This window comes from Narcine bancroftii, chromosome 11 (genome assembly GCF_036971445.1).
Source record: "Narcine bancroftii isolate sNarBan1 chromosome 11, sNarBan1.hap1, whole genome shotgun sequence".
Classification (NCBI taxonomy): domain Eukaryota; kingdom Metazoa; phylum Chordata; class Chondrichthyes; order Torpediniformes; family Narcinidae; genus Narcine; species Narcine bancroftii.
The window spans coordinates 78,584,153-78,599,597 of NC_091479.1; the positions used below are offsets into that span (position 1 = coordinate 78,584,153).

Consider the following 15,445-nt stretch of genomic DNA (forward strand, 5'->3'; position numbering starts at 1 on the left):
CACTTATCTTCATTGATGATGTAACTGCTGATGGAAGTAGCAAAATTAATTTTTAGGTGTATTGAAACATCTTATTTGTCCAAGTTCGAGCAAATGCCTCCAAACTTATTGGATGGCATTTCATCCAACAGCAAGATAATGATCCCAAACATACTGCTAATGCAACAAAGGAGTTTTTCAAAGGTAAAAACTGTAAGGTTCTTGAACGGCCAAGTCAGTCAGCCAATCTGAATCCTATTGAGCATGTCTTCCATATGTTGAAAATAAAACTTAAGGGGACAAGCCCCCCAAATAAGCATGAGCTGAAGTAGAGGCCAGGCAGAGCATCACCAGAGAAGATTCCTGGTGACGTCTGTGAATCACAGACTTCAAGCAGTCGTTGCGTACAAGGGATATGCAACAAAGTACTAAACATGACTACTTTAATATACTGTACATACCATTGCTATGTCCCAAATATTATGATGGCCTGAAATGAGGGGATCTATGTATAAAAAGTTATGTCATTTCTATATGGTCAATTCAAAATGTACACAAATAACCCTGAATGTCATCTGGAATGTGCACTTTAATCATATGTGAATTGTCTGAGTACAAATTAAAAACTGCAGCACAGATGAAAATTAAGGAAAAAAGTGTCTTTGCTCCAAACATTATGGAGGGCATTATAAATGTTTTAAAAATTGCAGCTTCCAATTATCCATTCTTAATTGAGTCTTGTGTATCCTCGTGTAAATTTCTAGAAGCTATGTGATGCTGTTGATGGAGTTATTCTTAATACTGCAAATGTATCTTTGTGGGACTTGAGTAATTTCTTGGGGGTCTGGTTGTCGTATGTTTCTGAAATGTTTTGATCTATCACTAAAGGTGTAAGTCCATCCTGTAGCCATCCTTTATTTATTATTCACTGTTCACCAATTCTATTCCCTTCATTTGGTGCTTAAAGCTGTAATAATGAATAGTTTGGTAAGTTGTTTGCTTGGAGATGACATTGTCATTATTGGGAAATTCCATACTTCTGGCTTCTTGTCATGTACACTGAGTACCTAATATTCCCTCCTGTAAGTTACTTGTTGACCTTGTGATATGTTTAAATTGTAAATGATGAAATTAATATATCATGTGAATCATATAGGAAATGTAATAGAGATATTATGGAAGTTCAGTAATTGTTTTAAACTCTAAAATAACAATCAGGCTGCATGGTTAACATAGAGGTTAGTCCAAAGTTATTACTGTGCCAGTGACTTGGGTTGAAATCCAGCGCTGTCTGTAAGGAGTTTGGATGTTCTCCCTGAGATCCTGTGGGTTTGCTCTGGGTGCTCCAGTTTTCTCCCACTCTCCAAAGGCATACTGGTTTGGAGGTTAATTGCTGTATTTTGACAGCTGAACATCTTGAGCCAGAAGTGCCTGTTACTGTGCTGTATCTCTAAATTTAAAAAAAAATCAGGAATCTGTCTATCCATTGGACTTGAAACAATTTTGTTTTTTTAGGTTGAATTTCTCATTTCTAAACCTGTCACACTTTTTTCCTGTCATCTCTAAATTAACTCTGGTTCTAAAAAAGACCATTTCACTGATAAATTTAAGTATTTTTCAATTAATTAAAATTCTTTAATTGACTGATTCAGAAAGATGTTTGTATTTTATATCCCAAAAATAGAAGTGTGTCAAATGACCTGAATCTTCAACAAGCCTTGCTCATCTTTGAGGTTTTCCACCAACACCTTTTACAAAATGTATTTATTTATGGGGAATTGCAATTGCTGGATGGGCCTGCATTTCTTACTCTCCAATTTCCAGTGAACTTAATTATTTGAGTCAACACTGTAATGTAGACTTTGTCGTCTCAAACCATAGATCGGATAAAATTTCTTTCTGGAAAGGAAAACTGAGAACCAGGACAGTTTTAATGTCAATTTAATAGTTTCATGATTGTAATGAAACAAAGTAATTAAGGTGACTAGTTACTGGAATTTAAATTTTCTATTTGCCACATCAACTTGTGTTTCTTGATTAATAATTGAGGCCTTTGGATACTTACCCATTCAGGCTTCATTGGAATTTTTGCATGAATCACCGTACACAAGGAATTTGTTCCCCAAAAATAGTGAACCGCATGTGAACAGGCAAAAGAACGAAGCTGCAGACTGAGTAGGTGAGGGATTGAACATCTGGGAATAATTTTCAGAGATTGAACTGAAGGTGGGAGTTGAAAAGAACTTTGAAATAAACCACTTGTGTGAATTCAGAGAATGTGTGCCACTAGAAAAAAAAATAATTCTCATAATTTGCATGTGACTGGTAGTACTATAATATGGATAGTATATTCGTGACTGAATTTTTTTATTCCTTTAATCCTTTGTTAGTTGCCTTTTAACTATAGCTCCTACACTATAAAACCTATTACCTTAGAGTTCTTAAAGGCTCAGAACAGGCCCATCATCACTATTCTTTCCTTTCATTCATCTCTGCTTGCATTCCCAAATAAACACTCTTGGATTTGGTCATAAATATCATAGAAGTAATGGTTTATTTACAGAGGCCAAGTTCTCAAACTTTGTGTGTGGGGCGTTTAACATGCACATGAATACAGCCACATCATTTTACTGTCATTCAATTAATTACATAAATGGAAATACAATTTGGTCCTGTCAAGTTCTGCACAGTTTATCCATATATGGAAATGTACTCAATTCCCTTTTTTATATTAAAAAAAAAGATTGTATTTTTCCATTAATTGTTTGTTAAGAGTTCAGTCCTGGCCTCCAGTGCTGTATCTGCAGATTTTTCATGTTTTCCCTGTCACAGTTTGTGTTTCCTCTGGGATCTTCTGTTTCATTCCACTCCCAAAAATCTTTAGGTTGTTAGGTTAATTGGCAACACCTACATTGCCCCTAGTATCACCATGAATATTAGGATCTAGGGGAATAGGGCGAGTCGATGGAATATGTTGACAATTGGGTGTTTGATGGTCAGCATAGATTCAATGGGCCAAAATGAAGTGTTGGATCAAAAAGTAGGGCTTGTAATATGGCAAGAACCAATGGTGGATGAAAGGAACCTTTCAGATATCAGCAGTATAATGTTGAAAAGTTCATGAGGATAAAAATTAATTTTCAGAGGAAATTTGCATTTATTATCAAAATAAACTCCGTTTTAGTGAATATTTAACGAAGAGGAGATGAAGGTAAATATGATTTGTTCAAAAAATGAAGGTGGTGACATAAAAATGGTAACAAAAAAATGGCAGATACATTAAATCAAAAGTTTACCTTGTTCTTCATAGAGGACACTGCAAATATCTGAAAGGTAGCAAATAGGCTAATTGCAAGCAACAATTAAGAACTTCATAAACTCCCAATCACAAGAGACAAAGTATAAGAGAAGTTTTATGGGAATAACTAATGAGAAGACATTAGATTCTGATGAACTTTATTCTATGGCTTTAAGTAAATAACTGCAGAAATAATGGACCCATTGGTTTCAATTATGCCTTGATGCATAAAAGCAATTCTTTGGCTTGGCTTCATGGACGAAGATTTATGGAGGGGTATGTCCATGTCTGCTGCAAGCTCGTTGGTGACTGACAAGTCCAATGCGGGACAGGCAGGCATGGTTGCAGCAGTTGCAAGAGAAAATTGGTGGGTTGGGGTTGGGTGTTGGGTTTTTCCTCCTTTGTCTTCTGTCAGTGAGGTGGGCTCTGCGGTCTTCTTCAAAGGAGGTTGCTGCCCGCCGAACTGTGAGGCGCCAAGATGGCAAGATAAAAGCAATTAATAGCTTTTCAAATGTATATCCTTTTGTGGCCCATGAGATTAACTTCCAATCATTTGGAAGAATTATTGAAGTCCATAAAATTTTAATTTTGTCTTGATTTTCATTAGAAGATTGTGCATTGATGATCTTCATCTTGATGTGCTTGTTGTGGATTTCAAAATTCATGTGTTCAAAGTTCAGATTTATTATCAGAGTGCATACATGACATCACATATAACTGAGATTCTTTTTCCTGCAGGCCAAGCAGATTTTCTACTTATTGGTAGTACAAAAAAAAACTACTCAAGAAAAGATGCATATGCGAAAGAGAAAAATGTAAACAAAAAGGAAGCGCAAACAAACTGTGCAATACAGAAAATAAATATTCAATAATAAATGATGTGCAAATAGTCCTTAAATGAGTGTCTGATTGAGTTTGTTGTTTTGGAGTCTAATGGTAGAGGGGTAGCAGCTGTTCCTGAACCTGGCGGTAGAAGTCGTACTTGTAGATGATGCCTACAGTCTTTTCCTGATGGCACAGTGAGAACAGAGCATACCCTGAGTGATATGGATGTTTGATGATTGTTGCTGCTTTCTGAGGGCAGCATTACATATAGATTTTCTAGATGGTGGGGAGAGTTTTCCCTGTGATGTACTGGGCTTTGTCCACAAACTTTTGCAGGCCTTTCTGCTAAGAGATATTGGTGCAGCCATACAAGATCATGATTTAGCCGGTCAGCCTACTTTCCACCACTCATCTGCAGAAGATTGCCAAGGTTTTCAATTTCAGACTAAACCTCCAGAAATCCACATTTAGCTCCTTAGTTTTGGTGACATTGAGTGTGAGGTTGTTGCCTGTACACCATTCAGCCAAGTTTTCAATCTCCTTCCTGTATGCTGACACATCATTGCCTTCTGTAAACCCACTAGCGTGTAATTGTCAGCAAATTTGTATATGGTGTTATTGTTTTACTGAGTCACACAATCATAGGTATTAAGTGAGTAGAGCAGGGGGCTAGGAATGCAGCCCTAGGGTGCTCCGGTACTGATGGAGATCATGGAGATCCTCACTAATTGTCGCCTTGAAGGGAGAAAATCGAGGATCCATTAACACAGGTGCTGAGGTGCAGGTCTTGGAGTTTCCAGTTTAGTTTTGAGGGGATGATGGTGTTAAATGTCGAACTGTAGTCAATAAAGAGCATCCTGATGAATGCATCTTTGCTGTCCTTGTGTTCCAGTGCTTCCAGTGAGATGGCATCTTTTGAAGATCTGTTGCTGCGGTAGGCAATTTGGAATAGATCCATGTCACCGCTCAATGGCAGACTTTCAAAACACTTCACTGGATGTGAGTGCCACTGGTTAGATTTTTCCAGATACCTAGTTTGCCCTTATGGCCCCTTTAAATCTATCCCCTCTTTAAATTTATGCTGCTTTATTTTAGGCTTTCCTGCCCATGTGAAAAAGACTGCAAACATCCCCTATGTCCCTTAAAGTTTTACTTGCCTCCAAAATGTAACTTCTCAGCTTTTTGTGTTCTCGGTGGGGGGTGGGGGGGGCGGGACCCAGCTTCTCCTATTCTCTCCTTGTAACTCCAGCCCTCCAGTCCCACCAAATAACATCCTAGTGAATCTTTTCAGTGCCCTTTCCTACTTAATAACATTCTTCCTACAGCTAGGAGACAAGAACTGTGCATAATACTTCAACTGTGGTCTCACCAATGTCTCATAGAGTGTAACATTATGTCCCAACTCCTGTACTTAATTCCCTGACCAGTGAATGCAAGCATCCCAAACATATCCTCGACAACCATGAGTAACAGTGTTGTCACTTTCAAGGAACCATGTATATGTACCCCTTGATCTCTCTATTCTCTCATTCTCCAGGACCCTTTTTCTTCTTTGGCTTGGTTTCGCGGACGAAGATTTATGGAGGGGGTAAAAGTCCACGTCAGCTGCAGGCTCGTTTGTGGCTGACAAGTCCGATGCGGGACAGGCAGACACGGTTGCAGCGGCTGCAGGGGAAAATTGGTTGGTTGGAGTTGGGTGTTGGGTTTTTCCTCCTTTGCCTTTTGTCAGTGAGGTGGGCTCTGCGGTCTTCTTCAAAGGAGGTTGCTGCCCGCCAAACTGTGAGGCGCCAAGATGCACGGTTTGAGGCGCTATCAGCCCACTGGCGGTGGTCAATGTGGCAGGCACCAAGAGATTTCTTTAGGCAGTCCTTGTACCTCTTCTTTGGTGCACCTCTGTCACGGTGGCCAGTGGAGAGCTCGCCATATAACACGATCTTGGGAAGGCGATGGTCCTCCATTCTGGAGACGTGACCCACCCAGCGCAGCTGGATCTTCAGCAGCGTGGACTCGATGCTGTCGACCTCTGCCATCTCGAGTACTTCGACGTTAGGGATGAAAGCGCTCCAATGGATGTTGAGGATGGAGCGGAGACAACGCTGGTGGAAGCGTACTAGGAGCCGTAGGTGATGCCGGTAGAGGACCCATGATTCGGAGCCGAACAGGAGTGTGGGTATGACAACGGCTCTGTATACACTTATCTTTGTGAGGTTTTTCAGTTGGTTGTTTTTCCAGACTCTTTTGTGTAGTCTTCCAAAGGCGCTATTTGCCTTGGCGAGTCTGTTGTCTATCTCGTTGTCGATCCTTGCATCTGATGAAATGGTGCAGCCGAGATAGGTAACACTACCTTTCAGTGTACAAATCCTTCCTTGGTTTAATCTGTCAAAATGCAGCACTTTGTTCTTGAAGTCAATTAAAATAAATGTTGAATGATGATGACTAAATTCCATCCGTCATGCCTTAACCTCCTTTTCCAATTGATAAGATTCTGTTGTAAACTTAGATATCCTTCCATGACACCACCAATTTTGGTGTCATCTGCGTATTTACTAACCTTGCTGAAGTCCACATGGACAATATCCACTGGCCTGCCCTCAACAGTCATTCCTTCAAAATCTCCATCAGATTCATGGGACATGCTTTCCCATGCACAAAACCATGCTTAACCTATGGCTGAAGATCATACAAATATGTCTGTAGAGTCCCCTGTGGTTTCCTCACAAGCTTTCCCACTGGGACTGTAGGTGCACATGGTCAGGCCTTGAGTATTTATCTAACTTAATGTGATCCAAGGCCACCAACGTCTCACAGGTAATTTGTATATGGTCCAATATAGCACACCTCATTTGCTTCAATTATTTAGGTTGTATGATCTTCTTTGCAGTAAAGACAGACGAGAAATTGTTGTTTCAAATTTCATAATCTCTTGTGGATCCACACTTTGGGATAGCAAACTGTAATAGAATGAAAATAGATTAACAGAATAGGAATAAACAGATAATTTTCAGGTGGGAAGTTGCAGGGAATGGTGCTAGGCTCCAGCAATGTATGATCTATTTCAATGATTTGCTTGGACATCACACATAAAGTACCAAATTGAGATAGTGCTGGAGTAAGGGTACAGAGAGATTTTAAGGTGACATGAAAGACCTCAACAATGAAGATGCTGTTTACATCCGGTACCGCACGGATGGCAGTCTCTTCAATCTGAGGCGCCTGCAAGCTCACTCCAAGACACAAGAGCAACTTGTCCGTGAACTACTCTTTGCAGACAATGCTGCTTTAGTTGCCCAATCAGAGCCAGCTCTTCAGCGCTTGATGTCCTGTTTTGCAGAAACTGCCAAAACGTTTGGCCTGGAAGTCAGCCTGAAGAAAACTGAGGTACTCCATCAACCAGCTCCCCACCATGACTACCAGCCCCCCCACATCTCCATCGGGCACACAAAACTCAAAACGGTCAACCAGTTTACCTATCTCGGCTGCACCATTTCATCGGATGCAAGGATCGACAACGAGATAGACAACAGACTCGCCAAGGCAAGTAGCGCCTTTGGAAGACTACACAAGAGTCTGGAAAAACAACCAACTGAAAAACCTCACAAAGATTAGCCTATACAGAGCCGTTGTCATACCCACACTCCTGTTCGTCTCTGAATCATGGGTCCTCTACCGGCATCACCTACGGCTCCTAGAATGCTTCCACCAGCATTGTCTCCGCTCCATCCTCAACATTCATTGGAGCGACTTCATCACCAACATCGAAGTACTCGAGATGGCAGAGGCCGACAGCATCGAATCCACGCTGCTGAAGATCCAACTGCGCTGGGTAGGTAACGTCTCCAGAATGGAGGACCATCGCCTTCCCAAGATCGTGTTATATGGCGAGCTCTCCACTGGCCACCGAGACAGAGGTGCACCAAAGAAGAGGTACAAGGACTGCCTAAAGAAATCTCTTGGTGCCTGCCACATTGACCACCGCCAGTGGGCTGATATCGCCTCAAACCATGCATCTTGGCGCCTCAGTTCGGCAGGCAGCAACCTCCTTTGAAGAAGACCGCAGAGCCCACCTCACTGACAAAAGACAAAGGAGGAATAACCCAACACCCAACCTCAACCAACCAATTTTCCCTTGCAACCGCTGCAACTGTCTGCCTGTCCCGCATCGGACTTGTCAGCCACAAACGAGCCTGCAGCTGACGTGGACATTACCGCTCCATTAATCTTCGTCTGCAAAGCCAAACCAAAGAAAGAGGAGTTAAATTATTAAGGACATGGCAGATTAACTATAATGTGGACGTTGTCTGCTTTGATAAGGAAGAATTTCTTTTTAAATTGAGAACTATCTCTACTTTCACCTTACTTGTCTCTACTTATCATCCATCTTCTGCTGTATCCCATTTCTCTCCCACGTGGTTCCACTTATTGGTTCATGGTCTCAACCCACTTCATCAGCATCCCTTTGCTTCCACAGATGCTGCCTCGCCTGTTCAGTTCATTTAGCAGTTTGTATCTTTTGTTGCTCCAGCTTATAGCATCAGCACTTTCTTGTAACTACAAGAGATGGTTAATTTGCAGGGATTATGTTAACAATGATAAATGGATGGCAATCTGTGAGGTGGTATTGCATCCTGAATTGTTGAGCTTCATGGGGCTGTAATAACACACACTATTTGAAAGTCAATGAAATAAATGTTGGATGGTGTGCTGCTGGTTCAAGTTGAAGTACAACCTGATGCAAGTGCATTCTCCAGTCCTTGGTTTAAAAGTATGCAAACACACAACCTGACATAAAGCACATACAGATGAACAGCAAAACTCTATTCTGCATTGTTCATGAGCTGTTTTTTTTTAAATGTTCATCCTGCAACTGTCAAAGCAATAGAATGTGAAATAATTGCCAATGTTTCTTTCAAATGTTGTATTTATTATTGTATTCAAATAATTTTATGAAGGATCTCTTAATTTTAGTCTGGATATATTACTACTGTAGATGTTTTATTTATATTTCTCTATTTTGTATGCTTATCTTTTCTTGAGAATAGCTTTTTTTTGTATGTCTGACAAGTAGAAATTCTCCCTGACCTGCAGGAAGAAGAATTTCAGGGTTGTATATGAAGACATGTATATGAAGACAATAAATTTTATCTTTTCATTATCATAATTTGTGTAAATGTTTATAAATTAATTTCACCTTCAATATCTACTGGAATCATTATTTATTTTTCCATTTGACCGACATGTTTTTATTTTCCCTTTTCAGTCCTAGAATACAAGTGATAAGATGTACAGCATTTAATTATCCTTGGTAGATGATTGAGGGTTTTGACTCTTTTCATAAGTGAGGACCTGATTAGACCTAAGAGTATTTTAAAAGTCAACTCCATGTTGTGGGATTGGAATGACAGATCAGAGAGAAATGATGAAAGATACCCATCTTTAAGCACATAGCTTCACTGATTTGATGTTCACAACCATTTGATAGCTTTCAAGAACTCTAGCATTTAAAAATTTGTAAAAAAAAAACAGATAGAAATAAGCATTAAAATGTGGGTGCAAATAATGGAGACAAATTTTAAAAATTAGTTTATTACTAGCTAGGTCATATTTTGGATTTTGTTTTGCTCATTTTTATTACTTCAGCAATATATTACAATGCAACCAAATAAAAATAACAATTAATACACATTCAAATTTATAGTAACATTTATAAGAATCAGGATTTATTATCATGAACAAGTCATGAAATTCGATGTTTTGCTGAAGCATCATAGTGTAAACATTCATATTATAACCATTTTGTGCCATTACTTTTAAAAAAAAAATAATGATAACATAATCATTCATGAAAAGTAATGAAAAGTAAGGCAGTGTCTTGGTTCATTGATATTTCAGGAATCTTGTGGCAGTGGGAAAAAAGGTATCTTTGTGTCATTGAGTGCTTGTCTTTAGGCTCCTGTACCTTTATCCTGACAGTAGCAGAGTGATGAGGGCATTGCCTGAGTGATGGGAATCTTTGAGGATCGAGGCTGCTTTTTTAAGACACCGCCTCATGTAGATGTCCTCAATGGAATGAAGTCTGGTTCCTTCAATGTCGCAGGCCAAGTTAATAACCCTCAAGTTTATTCTTGTGTTGAGAGTTGGTGCCTCCATACCAGGCAGTGATGCAACCAGCCAGAATGCTCTCCTTGGTACATCTGTAGAAGTTTAGCAGAGTCTTCGGTAACATACCACCTCAGACACCTCTCAAAGTATAGCTGCTGGTGAGCCTTCTTTGTGATTGCATCAACATGGAGGCTCCAGGACAGATGCTTGGAGATGTTCCCACCCAGGAATTTGAAGTTCTTGATTTTCTCCACTACTGAGCCCTCAACGAGGACTGGGTCATTTTCTCCTGACTTCCTCCTGAAGTCCACAATCATCCCCTTGGTTTTGCTGAAGTTGAGTACAAGGTTGTTGTCGTTTCACCATTCTACGAGTTGATCTATATCCCTTCTTTATGCTTCCTTATTGTCGTCTGTGATTCTTCCAACAACTGTGGTGTCATTGGCAGACTTGTAGAAGGTATTGAATTGTGTATGGCCACACAGTCATGGGTGTATAACAAGTAGAGCAGTGGGCTAAGCACGCATCCTTGGGGCATACCTGCATTGATGATCATGAGGAGGAGTGGTACTGACTGTGGTCCTCTGATGTGAAAACTAAGGATCCAGTTGCAGAGTGAGATAAGGAGACCTAGAGTTTGTAGCTTCTTGACCAGCACTGAGGGAATAATGGTAACGAAGGCTGCGCTGTAGTCGATGAAGAGCAGCCATATATAATTGCTGTTTTCAAGGTGATCCAGAGCTGAGTGGGGAGCCAGCGATATTGCATTTGCTGAAGAGAAATTGTGAAGATGGGTGAATTGCAGTGGGTCCAGATCTTAGGCACGTGTTAATTCTGGCCATGAGCAGCCTCTCAAAGTATTTCACAACAATAGAAGTTGGTGCTACTGGGTGGTAGTTGTTGAGGCATCCCATGCTACTAATTTATCTTTAATGTCATTAAGTATCTTTTTCTTGCAAGAGAACTAAAAAAAAAAGTTGAAGTATCCAGATTCTATATTTAAAATTAAATATATATGTACAATATTTAAGGTAGTTAATCAAGGCAGACATTTTTAATAGATCTGTAGATGCTAAGGCTGTTTGCAGCCATTGATGGATACAAATCTCAGAGATTCAAAAAAAAACTCAGCTTTCTAGGTTCCAATGACCAAATTTGTAGAGGCTAGAGTAAGCATATATTCTGGTGAGAATGATGGGATTAGCTCCAGCACTAACTCCATTTCCTGATAAATTGCAATGGAGATTTCCCTTCACTCCTGTCCATCTTTGATTAAAGAATCTGAACCAATTATAAAATCCACTGCTTCCTATAAAGCAAGCAGATTTAAAGCTAGTATTATCATTGTGTCTATGTTATAGCAGGGCTTACACATTGATTTATCTAAAATAGGGTTAAATGGATAACAAAAATTGGAACAGTTGGAGAGACAATATTGTTCCTTTGTTCAAGAAAAGAAATGGGAAAAATCCAAGAAAATGTAGACCAGTGAGAAACTTTTTGAGTAGATATTTAAAGATAACATTGGAAAGACATGTCAGATTAGGAACTGTCAGCATGGAAGGTTACGTCTTATAAATGTTGCTGTATTTTTTTAAGGAAGTGACAAAAGTGGTGGTTGAGGGCAGGGAAGTGGATGTTGTCACTGATCAAGGAAGTACAATGCAGGGGATTCCATAATGAATTGAAAATTTGTATTCTAAATTTCCTTTTCATGGAAGGATGTAATTCTGGCTGGAGATCAGTGAACACTGATATTCCACAGTAATTCATGTGAGGATTACTTTTGCTTATGATGTAGATAAATGATTTGGATGAAAAATTAGGTAGGTGGATGCAGATGGACACAACTATTGGTGGAATAATAGACACGGTAATGGAGAGTGATCAAAGTAAGCTCCAGGAAATTAGCTACAGATATGGACAGATACATGGCCGATGGAGTTTAATCTGGACAAGTGTGAGCTGTTGGACTTTGGGAGGCTAAATCTAAAGGGACTGTACACAGTTAGAAGTGGGACTCTTAAAATCATTAATGTGCAGAGGGATTTGGGGGTTCAGTTCCATAGATCTTTGGAAGTGGTCATGCAAATAGATATGGTGGGGAAAAAAGGCATCAGTATGGAGTACAGGAGTAAGGAAATCATGTGGCAGTTATATAAACTTTAGTTACAATGCATTTGGAGAATTGCTTGCAATTCTAGTTACCTCATTGCAGGAAGGATGTTGAGGTTGGTTTTTAAGAGATATTGATAAAGAAGGTTCATTTCGGGTATAAGCAGCAAAAAAACAAAGTAGTGACCCGAGGAGTATAAGAAATGCAAGAAAACACTTCAGGAAATCGCGAAGGCCAAGAAAAATGTCATGAGGTTGCTCTGGCAGATATGGTGAAGAAAACTCCAGTGGGCTTCTTCAGATATATTAAGAGCAAAAGCATAGAAAAAGACATAATTGGTCCATTTGAAAGATGAGATTATTCATCTATGCATGGAACCAAGACAGCTGGGGGAGATCTTAAATACTGTAATTTTTTTTTTTGCACCTCTATTTACTCTGGAAATGAGCTTATGGAAGTAACAGCAATGAGGACATAGATCCTATATAGATTACAAAGGAGGAAAGTAGCTTTCTGTTTTAAAGCAAATAAGGGTGGATTAATCCCTAGAGTTTGACAAGATAATCCCTCTGATCCTGAGGGAGGTTCATGCAGAAATTGTAGCAGCCCTGGCAGAGGTATTTAAAACATCTTTCACTACGGGGATAAGGTATCAGAGGATGGCTCCTGTTGTTCCATTATTTCTTTTAAAAAGACTCCAAGAGTAATCAACAAAATTATAGGCCTGGGACCCTGAAACCAGAGATGGGCAAGTTACTGGAAGGTACTGTAGAGGTACAGGTTTCAGTTGAACTGTTTTATTTGAATCTTCGCTCTTTAAGGGTTGGCGTGAGCTCTGCTCAGTGCTGGCGGTGATGTCACCACGCTGCCTAGAGGCATGCGCCGTGGCCTAAGCCACAAGGTGCTGTTGACGGCGCCATCTTCATGCGGCTGCTCCGCTAACATGGCGTTACATGCGGAGCCACAGTTCGCCAGCGATCGATGTGCGCCGCCACAGTACATAGATAATTAGATGGATAGGGACTGATTAAGAATAGTCAGCATGCTTTGTGCATGGCAATGTCTAACCAATCTTGTGGAATTTTTCAAGGAGTTACCAGGAAATTTGATGGAAGAAAAGCAGTGGATATTTTACTCATGGAATTTAGGAAGACCTTTGACAACATTCCGCATGGAAATTTGGTCAAGGAGGTTCCGTCATTTGGCATCAGGATGAAGTAGTAAATTGGATTAGATGTTTACTTTGTGTGAAAAGCCAAAGAGAGTTATTAGAGGATTGCCTCTCTGACTGGAGGCCTGTGACTAGAGGTGTGCCCCAGGGATCAGTGCTGGGTTCATTTTTGTTTATCATTTATAATCAAAAATCTGGATCATCAAATTTGCAGATGACACTAAGATTGGTGGTGTAGTGAAGAGTGAAGACTCTAAAAGTTTGTAGGGGAATCTGGACCAACTGGCAAAATGACAAATGGAATTTAATGTGTACAAGTGTGAGGCATTCCGCTTTGGGAGGACAAACCAGGGTAGCCTTAGTGAAACATGATTGGCTGCAGATACTGTGATTGTGGTAAACATACTGAAATGCTGGAGGAGCTCAGCTGCGCTTTTCAGCATCTAAAGGAGACAAAGTTATATTGCTGATGCTTTGGGCCTGACTCAGAAAAGGCAGATGCAGGATATAGCAGAAAGTCTTAGAATTCAAACAACAGGGGAGGAATCCAGACCAACAAAAGGAGTTAATTGGATAAGATAAGGGATTGGGTAGAATTTATCATGCCTTTGCAAAAGGAGACAGGGAATGGAGAGACGCCGGGGAAGAAGGGATGAGAGAGAGAGGGGTTTTTAATGAAACCCAGAAAAGTCCATATTAATGCCATCTAGTTGGAGGATATCCAGTCAGAAGATGGATTTCCTCCAATTTAAGAGTGGTCTCATTTTGGCAGTACATGAGATCATGGACAGACAAGTTGACAAGGGAATGGGATGAAGAATTGAAATGGGTGACCATTGGGAGATCCACGTTATTGCAGTGAGCAAAGCGGAGATGCTCAACAAAGCGATGTTCCAGTTTGCATCCAGCCTCTCTGTAGAGGAGACCACAGCGGAAGCACAGGATGCAGTAGGAGGCCCCAAGTTGGTTCACTTGGAAGGACTCTTTGGGGCCCCAAATGGTGGTGAGGGAGGAGGTGTGGGTGCAAGTGGAGCATCTCCTGTGGTCATAAGGGCTGGTGGGGAGGGAGGAGTGGACAAGGGAGTCATAGAGGGGACATTCCCTGCAGAAGGAGGAGAGGGAAATCTGCGTTTAGTCGTGGGATCATGCAGTAGGTGGCAGAAATGATGGAGGAGGATGTGTTGGATGTTGGGGTGGTAAATGAGGGCAAGAGGAATCCTGTCTTTGTTGCGCATGGGGACAGGGTCAGGGCAGATGTGTGGGTAATGGAGGATATGCGGGTGGTAGAGAAAAAGCCTTTTTGTTTGAAGAAGGAAGACATCTCTGATCTCTGTCATTAATGTGCAGAGATTCTCATTCTGAATGCAGTTGCGATGGAGATAGAGGAATTGAGAGAATGGAATGGAATCCTTACAGGGGATTGTGTGGGAAGAGGTATAGTCGAGGTAGCTGTGGGAGATGGTAGGTTTATAGGTAGCACTTGTATGGTATACAGTAGCAGAACACATACAATTTATGTATGAGGGAACATGTACATTGTTTCTTGAAACTGGTGTGAGGTAGATAGGGTCATAAAGAGAGCTTTTGGCATATTGGCCTTCATGAATCAAAGTAGTGGGCGCAGAAGTTGAGATGTTATGTTGAAATTATATAAGTCATTGTTAAAATTTGGTTAATTGTCTACAGTTTTGGTCGACCACCTTATGGAAAGATGTCAATAAGATTGAAAGAGCACAGAGAAAAATGATAAAGATGGTGCCAGGACTTAGCACATCTAGCAATGGGATTACTTAAAGTGGTATGTGAGTGGAAAGAAGAAGTTTGAAAACCACTGATATAAACCAAAAGATTCAATTTTCTTCCATTGTATGTTTAATGCAGGTTGCTATTGATCCAAAAATTAAGTCTGAAGTTCAAAAAGGAAGTAAAATACTGACATGATTAAGATTTAGTTTAT

General features: G+C 40.3%; 1 protein-coding gene and 1 long non-coding RNA gene across 14 annotated transcripts in view; both read left to right on the forward strand.

Annotated features, from left to right (window-relative positions):
* LOC138745969 (uncharacterized) overlaps window positions 1-4,175 on the forward strand; it is a 34,888-nt gene extending 30,713 nt beyond the window's left edge. For 2 of the 3 annotated variants that reach the window (XR_011346630.1, XR_011346632.1), the window contains exons 3-4: window positions 2,053-2,158; window positions 4,016-4,175. This is a non-coding gene — a long non-coding RNA (uncharacterized lncRNA). Of the gene's footprint in view, window positions 1-2,052; window positions 2,206-4,015 lie in introns of all 3 variants that reach the window. The other variant, XR_011346631.1, reaches the window with a different exon arrangement.
* Window positions 1-15,445, forward strand: part of LOC138745963 (voltage-dependent L-type calcium channel subunit alpha-1C-like) — a 488,237-nt gene that overhangs the window by 107,972 nt on the left and 364,820 nt on the right. The gene's annotated exons all lie outside the window — the stretch shown is intronic.